At 45.7% G+C, this 15,588-nt stretch overlaps 1 protein-coding gene across 3 annotated transcripts in view; it reads left to right on the top strand.

Annotated features, from left to right (window-relative positions):
- Positions 1-15,588, top strand: part of CCDC85A (coiled-coil domain containing 85A) — a 175,107-nt gene that overhangs the window by 148,270 nt on the left and 11,249 nt on the right. The window lies entirely within an intron of this gene.

The raw sequence follows: 15,588 nt of genomic DNA, 5'->3' as shown, positions 1-15,588 counted from the left end.
TCCAGTTTTCTTCGTTCCCTCCCCGTCCCTCTTCAGGGACCCTTCTCACGAGCATCTCCTTACACAGGAGGTTTTTGGGCTCCTCTCTATGGGGGCCATAGAGGAGGTTCCCCCAGAGTTAAGGGGCAGGGGGTTTTACTCCCACTACTTCCTGATCCCCAAAGCAAAAGGGGGTCTGCGACCCATTTTAGACTTACGCGGACTCAACAAATTCATAGTAAAGTTGAAGTTCCGCATGGTCTCCTTGGGGACCATCATCCCTTCCCTGGATCCTGGAGACTGGTACGCCGCCCTCGACATGAAGGACGCATATTTTCATATAGCAATCTACCCCCCACACAGGAGGTTCCTTCGATTTGTAGTAAACAATGTGCACTACCAATTTGCCGTCCTTCCCTTCGGCTTGTCTGCGGCTCCCAGAGTGTTCACCAAATGTATGGCTGTCGTGGCAGCATATCTTCTTCGACAAAGGATACAGGTGTTCCCGTATTTAGACGACTGGCTGGTGCACGGCCGCACCAGGGAGCAAGTTCAAGCTCACGTCCAGATAATACTACAAACATTCCACAAGTTAGGCATTCTACTCAACAAAGAAAAGTCCACTCTGGAGCCAACCCAGAGAATAGAGTTTATCGGGGCAGTTTTAGACTCCAGACTCGCCCGAGCTCTTCTGCCAGACACTCGGTTTCACACCATCGCAAACATCATCCACGGACTCCAGGTCTTCCCGATCACCACAATAAGGACATGCCTCGGCCTGTTGGGACACATGGCCTCTTGCACTTATGTAACCAGGCATGCCAGACTTCGGCTTCGCCCACTTCAGGCCTGGGTATCGTCAGTGTACCGTCCTTATCGGGACAACCTAAACATGGTGGTCACAGTTCCGAACTCGGTCTTGACCTCTCTCACCTGGTGGCTGGATCACAAGGCGGTTTGCGCAGAAGTGCCGTTTCACGCCCCACAACCCTCCCTGCACCTGGTCACGGACGCTTCATCTCTAGGTTGGGGCGCTCACCTCGGGGAACACCATACCCAGGGCCTGTGGACCGCATCCCAACTAGCTCTGCACATCAATGTTCGAGAGCTGATGGCGGTGCGCCTAGCCTGTCAGGCATTTCTCGGTCTCCTACATGGCCGTTGCGTGTCAGTCCTCACAGACAACACCACGGCCATGTTCTACATCAACAAGCAAGGAGGAGCCCTGTCGTCTCTCCTATGCCAAGAGGCCATTCGCCTGTGGGAGTTCTGCATTGCCCACTCGATACATCTCAGTGCATCGTTCCTCCCTGGAGTCCAGAACACTCTAGCGGACCGTCTCAGCAGATCCTTCCAGATGCACGAGTGGTTGATTCGCCCGGATATCATCCATTCCATCTTCCAGAGGTGGGGATTTCCCCAGGTCGACCTCTTCGCCTCACGAGCCAACAGGAAGTGCCACGTGTTCTGCTCCCTCCAAGGGCGATCTCCGGGCTCCCTGTCGGACGCTTTCCTCCTATCGTGGAGAGACCAGCTGTTCTACGCTTTCCCTCTATTCCCACTGGTCCACAGGGTGCTGCTCAAGCTACGCAGAGACAAGGCACGTATGATTCTAGTCGCTCCAGCTTGGCCAAGACAGCACTGGTACACCACGCTTCTGGAGCTATCGGTACAAACTCCGATCACGCTTCCCTTGTGCCCAGACTTGATCTCTCAGGACCACGGCCGACTCTGTCACCCTGACCTGCAATCGCTCCACCTTACAGCATGGATGCTCCATGGCTGAATCGGACAGAGCTACGATGCTCACATCTCGTGCAACAGATTCTGCTGGGAAGTAGAAAGCCCTCTACACGGACCACTTACTTAGCCAAGTGGAAATGGTTCTCCTGTTGGTGCGAGCAGCAGGCCACGCCCCCCTTGCAGGCGTCTATTCCTCTTATACTTGAATATCTCCTATCCCTGAAACAGCAGGGCTTGGCGATATCTTCAATCAGGGTTCACCTGGCTGCTATATCGGCGTTCCACCCAGGAGAACACGCTTCCTCGGTCTTCTCTAACCCGATGGTCATCAGATTCCTCAAGGGCTTAGACCGACTATACCCACAGCAACACCAACCCGTTCCAGCGTGGGATTTTAACCTGGTTCTCTCCAAGCTCACAGGGCCCCCGTTCGAGCCATTGGCCACCTGCTCACTCCTTTACCTATCTTGGAAGACAGCCTTCCTTGTAGCCATCACTTCAGCAAGGCGTGTTTCTGAAATCAGGGCGCTCACATCTGAGCCTCATACACAGTCTTCCATAAAGACAAGGTGCAGCTTCGCCCCCACCCTGCCTTTCTTCCCAAGGTGGTATCAGCTTTTCATGTGAACCAGGATATATTTCTCCCGGTCTTCCATCCTAAGCCGCACGCCACCCGTCAAGACCAGCGTATGCACTCCTTGGACTTACGCAGGGCCCTGGCTTTCTATATTGAGCGTACGAACCCGTTTAGGAAGACGACGCAACTCTTCGTTGCAGTGGCCGACCAGATGAAAGGCTTACCGGTCTCCTCGCAACGTCTCTCCTCTTGGATCACGTCCTGCATTCGTGCTTGCTATGACCTGGCCGGTGCCCCGACGCCGCGCCTCACCGCCCACTCCACGAGGGCCCAAGCCTCCTCGACTGCCTTCCTGGCTCATGTCCCTATCCAGGACATTTGTAGAGCTGCGGTTTGGTCATCGGTCCACAACTTCGCCGCTCACTATGCACTTGTACAGCAGTCCAGAGACGATGCTGCATTCGGATCAGCGGTTTTGCACACAGCGATGTCTTACTCCGACCCCACCGCCTAGGTAAGGCTTGGTAGTCACCTAATTGGAATCGATATGAGCAAGCACTCGAAGAAGAAAAAACGGTTACTCACCTTTGTAACTGTTGTTCGAGATGTGTTGCTCATATCCATTCCAAACCCGCCCCCCTTCCCCACTGTCAGAGTAGCCGGCAAGAAGGAACTGAGGGGGCGCTGGGTCGGCTGGGGTATATATCCAGCGCCATGAAGGCGCCACTCCAGGGGTCTCCACAGCCGACCCACCGGGTGTTGCTAGGGTAGAAAATTCTCCGACTGGGTATCGTCAGTGCGCGCACACCTAATTGGAATGGATATGAGCAACACATCTCGAAGAACAACAGTTACAAAGGCGAGTAACCGTTTTTTCTCCACTTGTAAGGTAACTCCCTTCTCTTCATGTGTCAGTATATTTATGCTGCATCTGTAATTTTCACTCCATGCATCTGAAGAAGTGGGTTTGTTACCCACAAAAGCTTATGCCCAAATAAATCTGTTAGTCTTTAAGGTGCCACCGGACTCCTCGTTGTTTTTGTAGCCTCAGGTCTTTTAGTCTGTTGCTGTAATAGTCAGCAAAAAAGATTTTAAAGAACTTCCCGAAAAACGTTCTTTTCTTTTTTGGAACTCAGTCACAGCACTCAGTAGAAGGGTCATAAAAAAGTGACATCTTCCTGCAGTCACCAGCATTATTTGTCTTGTGGTCCCACGACAAATTCACAGTGACCTCCCAACGGTCAGTCCTTTAAAGATGCTTCAGATTGCAAATGGGATTATTCAGCTTCTTACACTTGCCTCTCCTCTGCTACAACCAGGGCAGATCAGAAAAAGTTATCCAAAGAGACAGAGACAGAACTTCTCAGGAGGCTTTGGTTTCTTGGTGGCATAAAACTGACCAGGAACCGACCAAACTGTGTGATGAAAAGGAGCTGCAAGCAAACAGGCATGGAATGACACTAGCAGGAAAAGTGAGCAAATGGAAGTCATTATTACCACAGATTCAGAAGATACTGCTAGTACTAGCAACTTCAGACAGGTGGAGCTGGAATGCAAATATGAGCTTACTCCAAAAGAGATGCTAATTTGACACCAATATCTAATAAATGATCTAGAGAAGACCTAGGGAATTCCATACCATTAAGGGTGATTTCTGCTTTAGGGAAACACTGAAAACACACACTAGGGACAAAATGGGAGAAGACCTTCACCAGTAAAATTTCAGCATGGATTGCTGATAAACATGCCTAACCAAAACTATTTACATTCTTGAAGGAAATAACAAATATGATTTTAAGAGTCTGTAGAAAGTCATAGATGTATTCTGTTTAGCTCTTAAGAAGGTTTGTGGTACAGTAACACTTAAAAGACCTGTCTATAAGGTCTATAAATATAGTACTATCTGGAATGAGTTGTATTTCCATTGTGTTGAGTAGTTATGTAAGATAAAGACAGATAAGAATTGATTAACTCTCACACTACTTTATTGTAACTTCAGTGCGGTCACTGGAGACTTCTCCATTGTACTACCTGTAATTAGAGCTCCCAAATTTCTTCTTGTACAGTCATGCAGCATCTAGAGATTTAATAAGGTGTTGCAAGATTTTCATATAGTAAAAATGCTCATGTTAGACAAAACATGCACTAAATTAACTTTTAGCAGTTGTCTAATATGTTGATCTTGCAATTGGTTTAATTGTATATGTTATAATTTTGTGTCAGATTGCCTGGTGAAAGCATATGCTTTTTTAAAATTACATCAGATGACAATTCAGAGGGAATTGTTTTTTCCAATGAAGTTTAAAGGTATGTCCAGAATGTGAAGTTTGAATCATATTTGCTTCATCAATATGCTGTTTGAAAGTGGTTGGTAGTTAAAGTAAAAGATAAAGTAGAAAATAGATGTGATCTAATGTTCTGAGCATAGGACTAGAGACTAGGAATTCCAACCTTCTAATCCCGGGTCAGATGCTTACTTTCCCTTGTGGCCTTGTGCTGACTGACTTCACTTCTCTGCCTCAGTTTCTCAACTGACAATATTAATAGAGCATTAGGAGGTATGTTGTGGTATTCTAGCAGGGCTAAGCATGGATCCCAGACAGGCCTTTCATGTTCGTTGTTTGCTCTGACTTTTCTATTTATCCATTCAACTGTGCATAATAGGGTCTTGACATCGTGTGTTTTTTGCCAAAGATTTACTTCCCTTCTGACATTAAAGGATATAGGAGGCATATAGGATTGCAAATAAGAGACTGCTTCATTTACTGGGTCAGGGTTACAAAAAGTTATGCCCCTGTCACATGTCAGGTGTCAGTATCCACTACCTTTGAGATTCTTTATTTTGTAAACTGATTTTTTTTTAAAATGGCACATGTACTCCTTAGTTCTGCTGTTCAATGTCCTGTTTAGCTGTAGATCAGTGCATTTTTCTTCAGGCTCTGTGCTGTGGGTTGTGAAAGGCTAGTCTAGTTATATCGTTATTTAGTGATGAGATCTGCTCTAAATAAGGATTCAGAAACAGCAAGTGAATGCAGTTGGAAATATCCATCTGAAAAGGTTTTTGATATCAGATGGGAATTCAGAGAGACTATAGTTCTAAGATGCCTTCTTCATTGAAGAAATTTAAAAAAAACCTTAACAAATGGAGGTTTTCTGAGATCTACAAAAGCAAGAAACGTAGTGAACAAAAATGACATAATGTACATTTTAATCAACAGGATTATTTCCAACAAACTCCTTGCTGGTTTGTCTTAATGGCCTTTTCCTCACAGCATGGCCCTGTAAATCCAATTTATCCTGCTATCCCAGTTGCTTCCCTCCTGCCCCCCCATTCTCTTGAGTATTTCAAACAAGTCAACAAATATACCCTCTGTCTTGTAAGAACTAGCGGTAACAGGGGAGGGTGGGTGTGACACTGCACCCCATATTCTTCATAGAGATATGATTATGGCATAACTATGGTGTATTCTACGCAAGATAGGTCATGTGAGACATCACTGGAAAGGTTATGGTTTACTGAATATGATTATCCTATTTGTATGCAGGTATCATTTTGTATCTGAAGTTAGGAATATTGACAAATGTGTTTACACCTGGGAAATGCCCACTAGGCAAAAGATGCTCAGTCTAGATGGCTGGCTGGGAAGGGCCCATTCCGGTTGATGAGCCATTAGGAGAAAACAATACGGGGAATCTTCCTGAGACGCTAAAAACAGCCTCTGAGCAATGGCTGCTGTGGCACTACAGGGACATGTAACCAGGTCACCTGGTGCTGGACTCCATCTTGGAATACCAGTGTTTTTCCACTGACTGGCGAGGGAACCAAGCTTTGAGACAAAGGGTTCCCGCCATATGCAAAAGCTATTTAAGGCAGGGGAGTGACATCATCGTAGTTCTTCACTGACTCCTGCCCCAAAGAGACTCTAGGAAACACCTGAGGAACACAGACTGAACTGGGGGTGGAGGGGAGTGTTGGACCCAGGCTAAAGGGATTTTTAGCCTGTGAAAGGAACACCTGGGGGTTTTAAGCTGTAAGCAAGTGCAGCTGGCCCCTTAAGAATCTCTGCAGCCTGCTTCAATCATCATTTAGGGTGAGAATTTGCTACTCATATCCAATCTCTTTAGTATATTAAACTTAGTTCACGTGTTTTGTTTGTTTGCTAGGTAATCTGCTTTGATCTGTGTGCTATCCCTTATAATAATTTGAAATGTGTCTTTTGTAGTTAATGAACTTATTTTTGCTTTGTCTAAAACCAGTGTGTGGGAGTCATAACTTGGGGCAGAAAGCTGTTGCATATCATTTTCCACACTGAGGGAGGGGGCGAATTTCATGCGCTTACGCTGTACAGTATAATTTTGGGTTTACACTCCAGAGGGGGGCCTGCACTTAAGCAGCTGGGTAGTTCCTTAGCTGTAGCCTTCCCAGGCAGAGCTGATCACAACATCTGCATCTGGGTGTGTCCCTGCCTGTATGTGTGCTGGAGCTTGGGAGAGTGCTTAGCAGGCTGGTCACAGCAGTACAGTGTAAAGGGAGCCCAGGCTGGTGGATCAGGGGGGTCAGTGGTACCCCATTTCCAGATGGCACCCCAGGGGGAACCCGTCACAGTGCGGAAGTGAATGGGTTTCAAAATCAGGCAGTGATTGAACTGGAGTGGGAGTTACCCAGCAGGAAGAATATGCTTTCCTAGCAGGCCCCTTGCCTTTGGGAGTAAATGTTCCTGAAGAACAAGGTCTTTACATTTGCTGAAGTAGGATGTCCTATGCCAAGTGAGCAATTGGTGCAGACCCCAGTGGATAGGAAAAAATGTATTTTCTCTGAAGCAAGCTTTGGAGATGAATACAGCTGTCCTCTGAGTAGCAGTGTATTGTGTCTCTTCCTTTTTGGCTATTCTTGCATGTGTAATGGATAGCCAAAGCTAGTGAGATAGTAAACAAAAAGCTTTCTTGGATGGAGGCTGGCTGACAAATTGAATGTACGTTGAGTTCCGATACAGTGCATAATATGCTATAGTGGATTTTCATTCATGGCTATGTTTATCAATAGTGTAGGCAGAAAAATGATATTTTATGGTGGCTCAAGTAGCCAAAAGGCCTAGGATTAGCTTTCTACTTAAAGGAGCAAGCTGTTCCATGCACTGTCACATAAGAGCCTTTACTGTGTGACTTAGGTATTTGTGAAGTGCACTTACACCTGTGCATTGTGGAAATAGTGTGAGTGTCACCAATTTTCTGGGGTCAACGCCAGGGCGATGCAAGGTTTCTGTTTATTTTATTTTATTTTATTTTTTTCCTAGAGCAATATGGTGAAGCTGTGCTAGATTTTCCTCTGTTTCCTGTTGATTAAAGAGCTGCTTTGGGTGACCTGGCATTAGGAATTCAATAGGTTTACTTACAATAGAAAATAAGTTCACATGTTTATTGATTCCATCTCTCTCTGCTGTAGGTACCCCAGAGGGAATGAACAGAACAGGGTAATCATCAAGTGATCCATCCCCTGTCGCTCATTCCCAGCTTCTGGCAAACAGAGGCTAGGAACACCATTCCTGCTCATCCTGGCTAACAGCCATTGATGGACCTATCCTCCATGAATTTATCTAGTTCTTTTTTGAACCCTGTTATGGTTTTGGCCTTCACAACATCCTCTGGCAAGGAGTTCCACAGGTTGACTGTGCATTGTGTAAAGAAATACTTCCTTTTGTTTGTTTTAAACCTGCTGCCTATTAATTTCATTTGGTGACTACCTAGTTCTTGTGTTATGAGAAATAGTAAACAACACTTCCTTATCTACTTTCTCTACACCAGTCATGATTTTATATACCTCAATCATATCTCCCCTTAGCCATCTCTTTTCCAAGCTGAAAAGTCCCAGTCTTATTAATCTCTCCTCATACGGAAGCCATTCTATACCCCTAATCATTTTTGTTGCCTTTTTCTGAACCTTTTCCAATTCCAATATATCTTTTTTGAGATGGGGCGACCACATTTGCACACAGTATTCAAGATATGGGCATACCATGGATTTCTATAGAGGCAACATGATATTTTCTGTCCTATTATCTATCCCTTTCTTAATGGAGAACTATCCACAATGACTCCAAGATCTCTTCCTTGAGTGGTAATAGCTAATTTAGACCCCATCATTTTATATGTATAGCTGGGATTGTGCTTTCCAATGTGCATTATGGATGATTGGAAAAAGGCAAATATAGTGCCCATATTTAAAAAAGGGAAGAAAAAGAACCCGGGGAACTACAGACGGGTCAGCCTCACCTCAGTCCCTGGAAAAATCATGGAGCAGGTCCTTAAGGAAACCATTTTGAAGCACTTGGAGGAGAGGAAGGTGATCAGGAACAGTCAACATGGATTCACCAAAGTCACGTCATGCCTGACCAACCTGATTGCCTTCTATGATGAGATAATTGGCTCTGTGGATATGGGGAAAGCAGAGAACATGATATATCTTGACTTTAGCAAAGCTTTTGATACGATCTCCCACAGTATTTTTGCCAGTGAGTTAAAGAAGTATGGATTGGATGAATGGACTATAAGGTGGATAGAAAGCTGCTAGGTCATTGGGCTCAACGGGTAGTGATCAAGGGCTCTATGTCTTGTTGGCAGCCGGTATCAAGCGGAGTGCCTCAGCTGTCGGTCCTGGGGCCTGTTTTGTTCAAAATCTTTATTAATGATCTGGATGATGGGAGGGTTCCAAAGAGGATGGATCTAGACTGTTCTCAGTGGTAGCAGATGACAGAACAAGAAGTAATGGTCTCAAGTTGCAGTGTGGGAGGTTTAGGTTGGATATTAGGAAAAACTTATTCACTAGGAGGGTAGTGAAGCACTGGAATGGGTTACCTAGGGAGGTGGTGGAATCTCCTTCCTTAGAGGTTTTTAAGGTCAGGCTTGACAAAGCCCTGGCTGGGATGATTTAGTTGGGAATTGGTCCTGCTTTGAGCAGGGGGTTGGACTAGATGACCTCCTGAGGTCCCTTCCAACCCTGATAGTCTATGAGTCTATGATTCTCAGGCTCATAATGGAGTCAACAGTGCACAGTAGTGACCATAGGAATTGCCATAGTGGATCAGACCAGCGGTCAGTCTATTTCAGTGTCTGTCTCTGACAGGAGCCAGAAACAGCTGCCTCAGAATAAGGTGCAAGAGGTCCTGTAGTTATGTGGTGACGGAACCCTGACTGCACTGATTTTAACAAAGAAGCAAGGACCTGCTTCTAAATGCTTTCTTCCGTGGGGGTGGAATTCAGGCCACTCCACAACTCTCATGTGGCAGGCTCCTGGCCACCCTAAGAAGTTCCTATTGTAATTAGTAACTATGTAGGTACCTCTTGTGGGCATTTACTAGAGAATTCCAAGTGCTGTGCTACAGAATCATCCAAGACTTCACTTGGCATCCATCAGTCATCAGAAAACCAAGACTTTTACCCAGCTTCACTTTCAATATAAGAATCAGCTTTAATTTTTTTATATTTTCCAAACACAGATCATGATTTTCAAAAGTGACTAGAAGTTTTGTTTGCCTCAATTTTGGGGTGTCTCTTTTGAGACACTTCAAAGGGGCTTGATTCTCAAAAAGTGCTGAACACTTTCCTTCTGAAAATTGGTCCCCTTTTGGAGGTCTCAGGTTGGACACCCAAAAGTGGAGGCACTCACAATTACTACAGTAAAAGCTATTTTATCCGGCATGTTGAGGGAATTGAGGGTGCCAGTAAGTGAAAAATGCCAGTTAACTAAGAGGAAGGGAGTTTGGGTGTGGGAGGGGGTGTGGGACTGAGAGTTGGGGCATGGGAGGGGGTGTGGAGCACAGGCTCTGGGAGGGAGTCTGGGTGCAGGAGGGGTCTCGGGCCAGCAGGTTGGGGCACAGGAGGTGGTGGGGGTGTCGAATCTGGGGGGTGCTCACCTCGGGCGGTTCCCCACAAGCGGCAACCTGTCCCGGCTGCTCTTAGGTGGAGGTGTGGCAGGCGGCTCTGCGTGCTGCCACCACCCCAAGCGCTAGCTCCGCAGCTTCCACTGACTGGGAACCGTGGCCAATGAGAGCTGCGGGGGCAGCACCTGCAGGCAGAGGCAATGCGCAGAGCTTCCTGCCGCGCCTCAGCCTAGGACCAGCCAGGACAGGTCACCACTTGTAGGAAGCTGCCCGAGCTGAGCACCCCTCAGATCTGGCTCCCCACACCTCCCCCCACACCCCAACCCACTACCCCGAGCCCCCTCCCACACCCAAACTCCCTCCCAGAACCTGTGCTCCACACCCCCTCCCACGCCCCAGCCCCTTGCCAGCCCCGCGCCAACCAGACTATAAACCAGAATTTCAATGAAGATCAGAAATACCGGTTTATAGAGCTTTCCGGTTGGTGAAGTGCCAGATAAAACAGTTTTTACTGTAGTTTCTTTAGAAAACCTTGACCTTATCCTTTATTTATTAGTTCACAAGCATCCCTAGTAACTCCTCTCAGTAGAAGGTCAGTCTGATGGTACAGCACTGCCACTATTTGCCAGAAATGGTCCAGACCAAAACCCCTGATAAGGAAGTACACCAAAGTTGGTAGCACTGAGATCCGCAACCAGTTCTTTGACTCATAACCCGTTATCTAATTATTGGGCCAAACCAAAGCCTGAGCTTCAAACTTTGGAACGCTTGATGTCCAGATCCAAAATGAAATACCGAGGTCTATCTTTAGAGTCTATTCTCACAAAGTAAACAATTTTGGGAGAGTCTTTGTAAGCCACATTGAGCTGCTCAGATGGATGGCAATCAGGGGCAGTAAAGCACCTTTTGTAGCACATAGGAAGCTGTTGCCTCTTGTGAAAGGACAAAAGGGGATGGATGCCTGAGGGAGAAAGATTCATTTTTCAAACACTTCTTATGAATGTGTGCATTGGATTTGCCTTGAGAACTGTGGTTGCTTTGACCCATAAATGTTCACAACTAGTTCTCATGTTCAGTTGGGGACAGTGATGGGGATAAGTATTTTGTGCGTACACAGAAGTGACTTCCTGGAAGAAATCATAGCGCCTGCAGGAAGGCATGGACTCTGACAGCAGCACAACTCACAGGACTCATATTTTCTGGAATATGGGAGGTTTTAGATGCCTGTGCAGCATCTTGTATTTTCCTTGCTTTTAATATCAATATTTATTTTACACAGTTTGAAATTGGCCAGCGTTTTCACTGGCCATGGGGTCAGTAAAGAAACTGAAAATATTGACTTATAAGAAAACAAAGGGACCTGAGAGAATTTTTCCCAAAACAGAATTGCTCCAATCTATTTTATTACTCCTTTCCTCCCTCCCCCTTGAACACTTATTTCCTTTCCAAAAGGGTAGCTTTAGGCTTGTCCAGTGACTAGCAGATCTATAAATTTTTACTTTGGATTTATTTTTATATAAAGTTATATAAACTCCCTTCCCAAATTGATACCAGTATATCACTTCGGAGAACTGTAAGATTCACTATGTATTGTGGTAAATACATTTGTATGTCAGTGTTATCAGCCCAATTACTAGGTTCATATGCCATCAGTTACAATTGTTTTAATCACTTTCTCATAAAAAAGAAAAATCCCAACATCCTTTGAAAAGATGAATGTACAGGATGAGATGAGTGAGAACCTAAACTGGTTTCAAATGCTGATCTAAACACTCATTTACATGTTTTCAGCATACAATTTATGATGTCTATATAGAAGCATTCTCATTTCTGTAGCTATGCTTTTATTTCTAGGATTTTTCACATATGGGGCTCAATCCCACAATCTCAGTGTGCTGTGAATTCCCAGGAAGTCTCAGGATCAGGCCCCTTGTCTGTAATAATCAGACAATTCTCTGTTCTCTTCAGCTTGTGCAGTCATTTACACTTTGCACTGGTGTAAATATCTATATCAGGTGTAACATAATGGAGATGCAGGCCCAAAATGTTTTCATAAAATCACTCAGAACATACAAACTCAGGCTGTTTCTTATGCAATATTGTCAGGGAATTCAGTTGCATGTCACTTCCCTGTGCCTGTTCTCTCCCCTCCCTTGCCCCCCCCCCCGCCCCATTTGTCTTTTCTGTTTAGATTGCAGGCTCTTTGGGAGAGAGAGACTGTCTCATATTATGTGTTTGCACAGGACCTAGCACAATGAGGCACTGATTTTCATTGGAGGCTCTTGGCACTATTAACTATTATGATTATAACAGAAATGCATTCCCATTTCTACAGAAAAAATAATTGGGGAATTTTGTATATAATACAGTGTTTCCAAGAAAAAAATGTTGGAAGGAGACATATTTTCCTGTATTTTAGCAACTTCTAAATGCTTTCCTTTGTTTTGCTTTGCTTTGCATGGTTTTCTTCCTTTTTAAATTAAGTTCTGTGTGAAGGATGAAAACAGCAAGGGATCATATTAGAACAGGTCAAGTTGAAAAGATCATCAGTACCTCCTAAGTGTATTACATAGCTGTTTCTCTCTGTGGTGTTATTGGGTTGCTATTGCAAGACTGAATTTTTAGCATTTCACCGAAGTAGGCTGCTAGATAAGGTTACCTCAACACAGCAGTTTTGCCTTTTGCTCCCTATCGTCGTTATAGGAACTACTTTGAATACTGCATGTTGAGGTGCTCAAACAGCAAATGTTTACTTAGCTAGTGAAGTTATTGCAGCACAATGCCAACTCTAAGTCCCTATTGAAAAGAATTACTAACTGTTGTTGTTTAAATGCTTGGATCAGTGGCTATTATGATTTCACTATTTCTATTAGAGAAGTATCTAAAGGCCCCAGCTAAGCACATACGCCATGTCTACACTAGGGATGCTTTACTATACTGGAAAAGTGCTTCTAGTGTTGATGCAGCTTTTACTGGCTTCTGTCTATGCAGCTATGTCAGTCAAGATTCACACCTCTGGTCGGCATAGCTATGCTGGATGAAGTCTATAGTGTAGACAGGGTCAGTGTGAGAGACAGCCCCTGCCTTGTAGAGTTTACAAATGTAAATGGTCAAGACAGACAAAGGGTGAGAGGTGAAACAGAAGAAGAGTGGGGAGTGACTTACCAAGGTCTCACTGTAGATCAGTGGCAGAGCCAGGAATACAACCCAGCTTTCCTCAGTGCAGGGGTCTGTAACCTTTGGCATGCGGCTCACCAGGGTAAGCACCCTGGCGGGCCGGGCCAGTTTGTTTATCTGTTGCATCCGCAGGTTTGGCCGATCGCGGCTCCCACTGGCCGCAGTTCGCCACTCCAGGCTAATGGGGGCTGCGGGAAGCGGCGGCCAGCACATCCCTCAGCCCGCGCCTCTTTCCGCAACCCCCATTGGCTTGGGATGGCGAACCACGGCCAGTGGGAGCCGCGATCGGCCGAACCTGCGGATGCGGCAGGTAAACAAACCGGCCCGGCCCGCCAGGGTGCTTACCCTGGTGAACCGCATGCCAAAGGTTGCCGATCCCTGCCTCAGTGCTTCATCCACTAGATCATGCTGGTCCCCAAACTCTTTTTGCTTGGGTATCCCCTTAGGGCACATCTATACTGCAGTAAAAGACCTGTGGCATGACTGCGGCTGGCCCAGGTCAGCTGACTCAGGCACGTGGGGCTCACACTGTGGGGCTAACAGTTGCAGTGTGGATGTTCAGGTTTGGGCTGGAGCCTGCACGGAGGGTTAGTCTCAGAGCCTGGGGTCCAGCCTGAGCCCAAGCTTCTACAGTGCAATTTTTGCCCTGCAGCCTAAACCCCGCGAGACTGAGGATAGGTCTACACTATGGGGTTAAGTCGACCTAAGTTACGCAATAAGATGAATAACATAGCTGGAATCGACGTAGCTTAGGTCAATTTAGTGCAGTGTCGACAAGAGAAACTCTCCTGTTGACTTACCTTACTCTTCTCATTCCGGTGGAGTTGACAGGAGAGCTATCTGTGGTCAATTCAGTGGGTCTTCACTGGACCTACTAACTTGACCCCCAGTGGATCAACTGCCACAGCGTCGATCCCTGGTAAGTATAGACATACCCTGAGTCAGTTGACCCAGGGCTCTGAGACTTGGTGCCTGCAGGTTTTTTATTGCAGTGTAGATGTACCCTGCATCTTCTCATGTCAGGCCAGCTGCTACTCTCTTGGCTTTCCCTCTCCATTTTTGTTTCTGTATCATTGTTTGTTGGGTTTTTTTTTTTTCCTTTTGAGTTTTTGTATTACATTTTTTTAAGATTCCTCTCATAGAATATCAGGGTTGGAAGGGACCTCAGGAGGTCATCTAGTCCAACCCCCTACTCAAAGCAGGACCAATCTTCAGACATATTTTTGCCCCAGATTCCTAAATGGCCCCCTCAAGGATTGAACTCACCACCCTGGGTTTAGCAGGCCAATGCTCAAACCACTGAGCTATCCCTTCCCTTTTCCCTCACTGCCTCATTCCCCTACGCACTGGAAGTCTACACTCCTCTCAGAGTGGGAGAAGATCCACTGATGCTACCCATGGCATTTTTGAATGCCACAGGCCACAAGTAAAGAGAATGGACTTGCCAGGCTGCCGTCTGAGCCATATCTCCATAAATGGGAGCTACTTCCAAGGCTGGTAACATTTGATGCCATTGCACAAGCAGCGAGAGAATGCAGGTGACTTTCGAGGACCCACCTGTCACTTTATCTTTAGCAGACTGCATATGTTTAAAGTGGGAAAAGGATAAATCAGGAGTCATGTATCTCCCCACTCACACTGCCCCTCTCCGAATAAGACACAGCAGTATTTGGGCTGCAAATTCTACAGGGGAATGTTCCAAAATTAAACTCTTCCCAGTCAATTTAACTGTAATTAAAATATCTACCCCCACTCATGGAAACATTTTGATTGAGGTTAGGCATTCTCAAAACCTAGAGTGACAGATACAGTGACTTCCTGCAAAATCCTGGAAAAAAAACCTTACTGAATTAAGTTTAAGTACCTTTGGAGTCCATTGTATTCAAAATGCAAAGTTTGTGTTAATGTGCAATTCTATGTAACTTCAGTAGGGGAGATGTGACCAGTGTAAACCCTGGGAAATGTTATGAGGATCAAAGGACTATTTAAAACAATGAGCCAGACAAAAATGAACTTATGGGACAAACAAAGCTAGGTGGGTTTCCCAGAAAATCTCTAGGGGGACATGTAGGCAAATATACCCTCTCTGGGTACACAAGAGCTCATCTTTTGAAGCTTAGCCCTGAGGAGGGGACCTTTGCTGATTACCTGTTCCCAGGGTCCCAAGGTCAAAGACCCAAACTGCATAAATGAGTGACTCTGAGTCCTGGGTGTGCTTGTTCTGAACAAAAGCTG

Source organism: Terrapene carolina, unplaced genomic scaffold (assembly GCF_002925995.2).
Source record: "Terrapene carolina triunguis isolate 2854851 unplaced genomic scaffold, T_m_triunguis-2.0 Scaffold132, whole genome shotgun sequence".
Taxonomy (NCBI): Eukaryota; Metazoa; Chordata; order Testudines; family Emydidae; genus Terrapene; species Terrapene triunguis.
The sequence above is the reverse complement of the archived record's forward strand: the minus strand, read 5'-3'. Positions and strand labels throughout refer to the sequence as shown.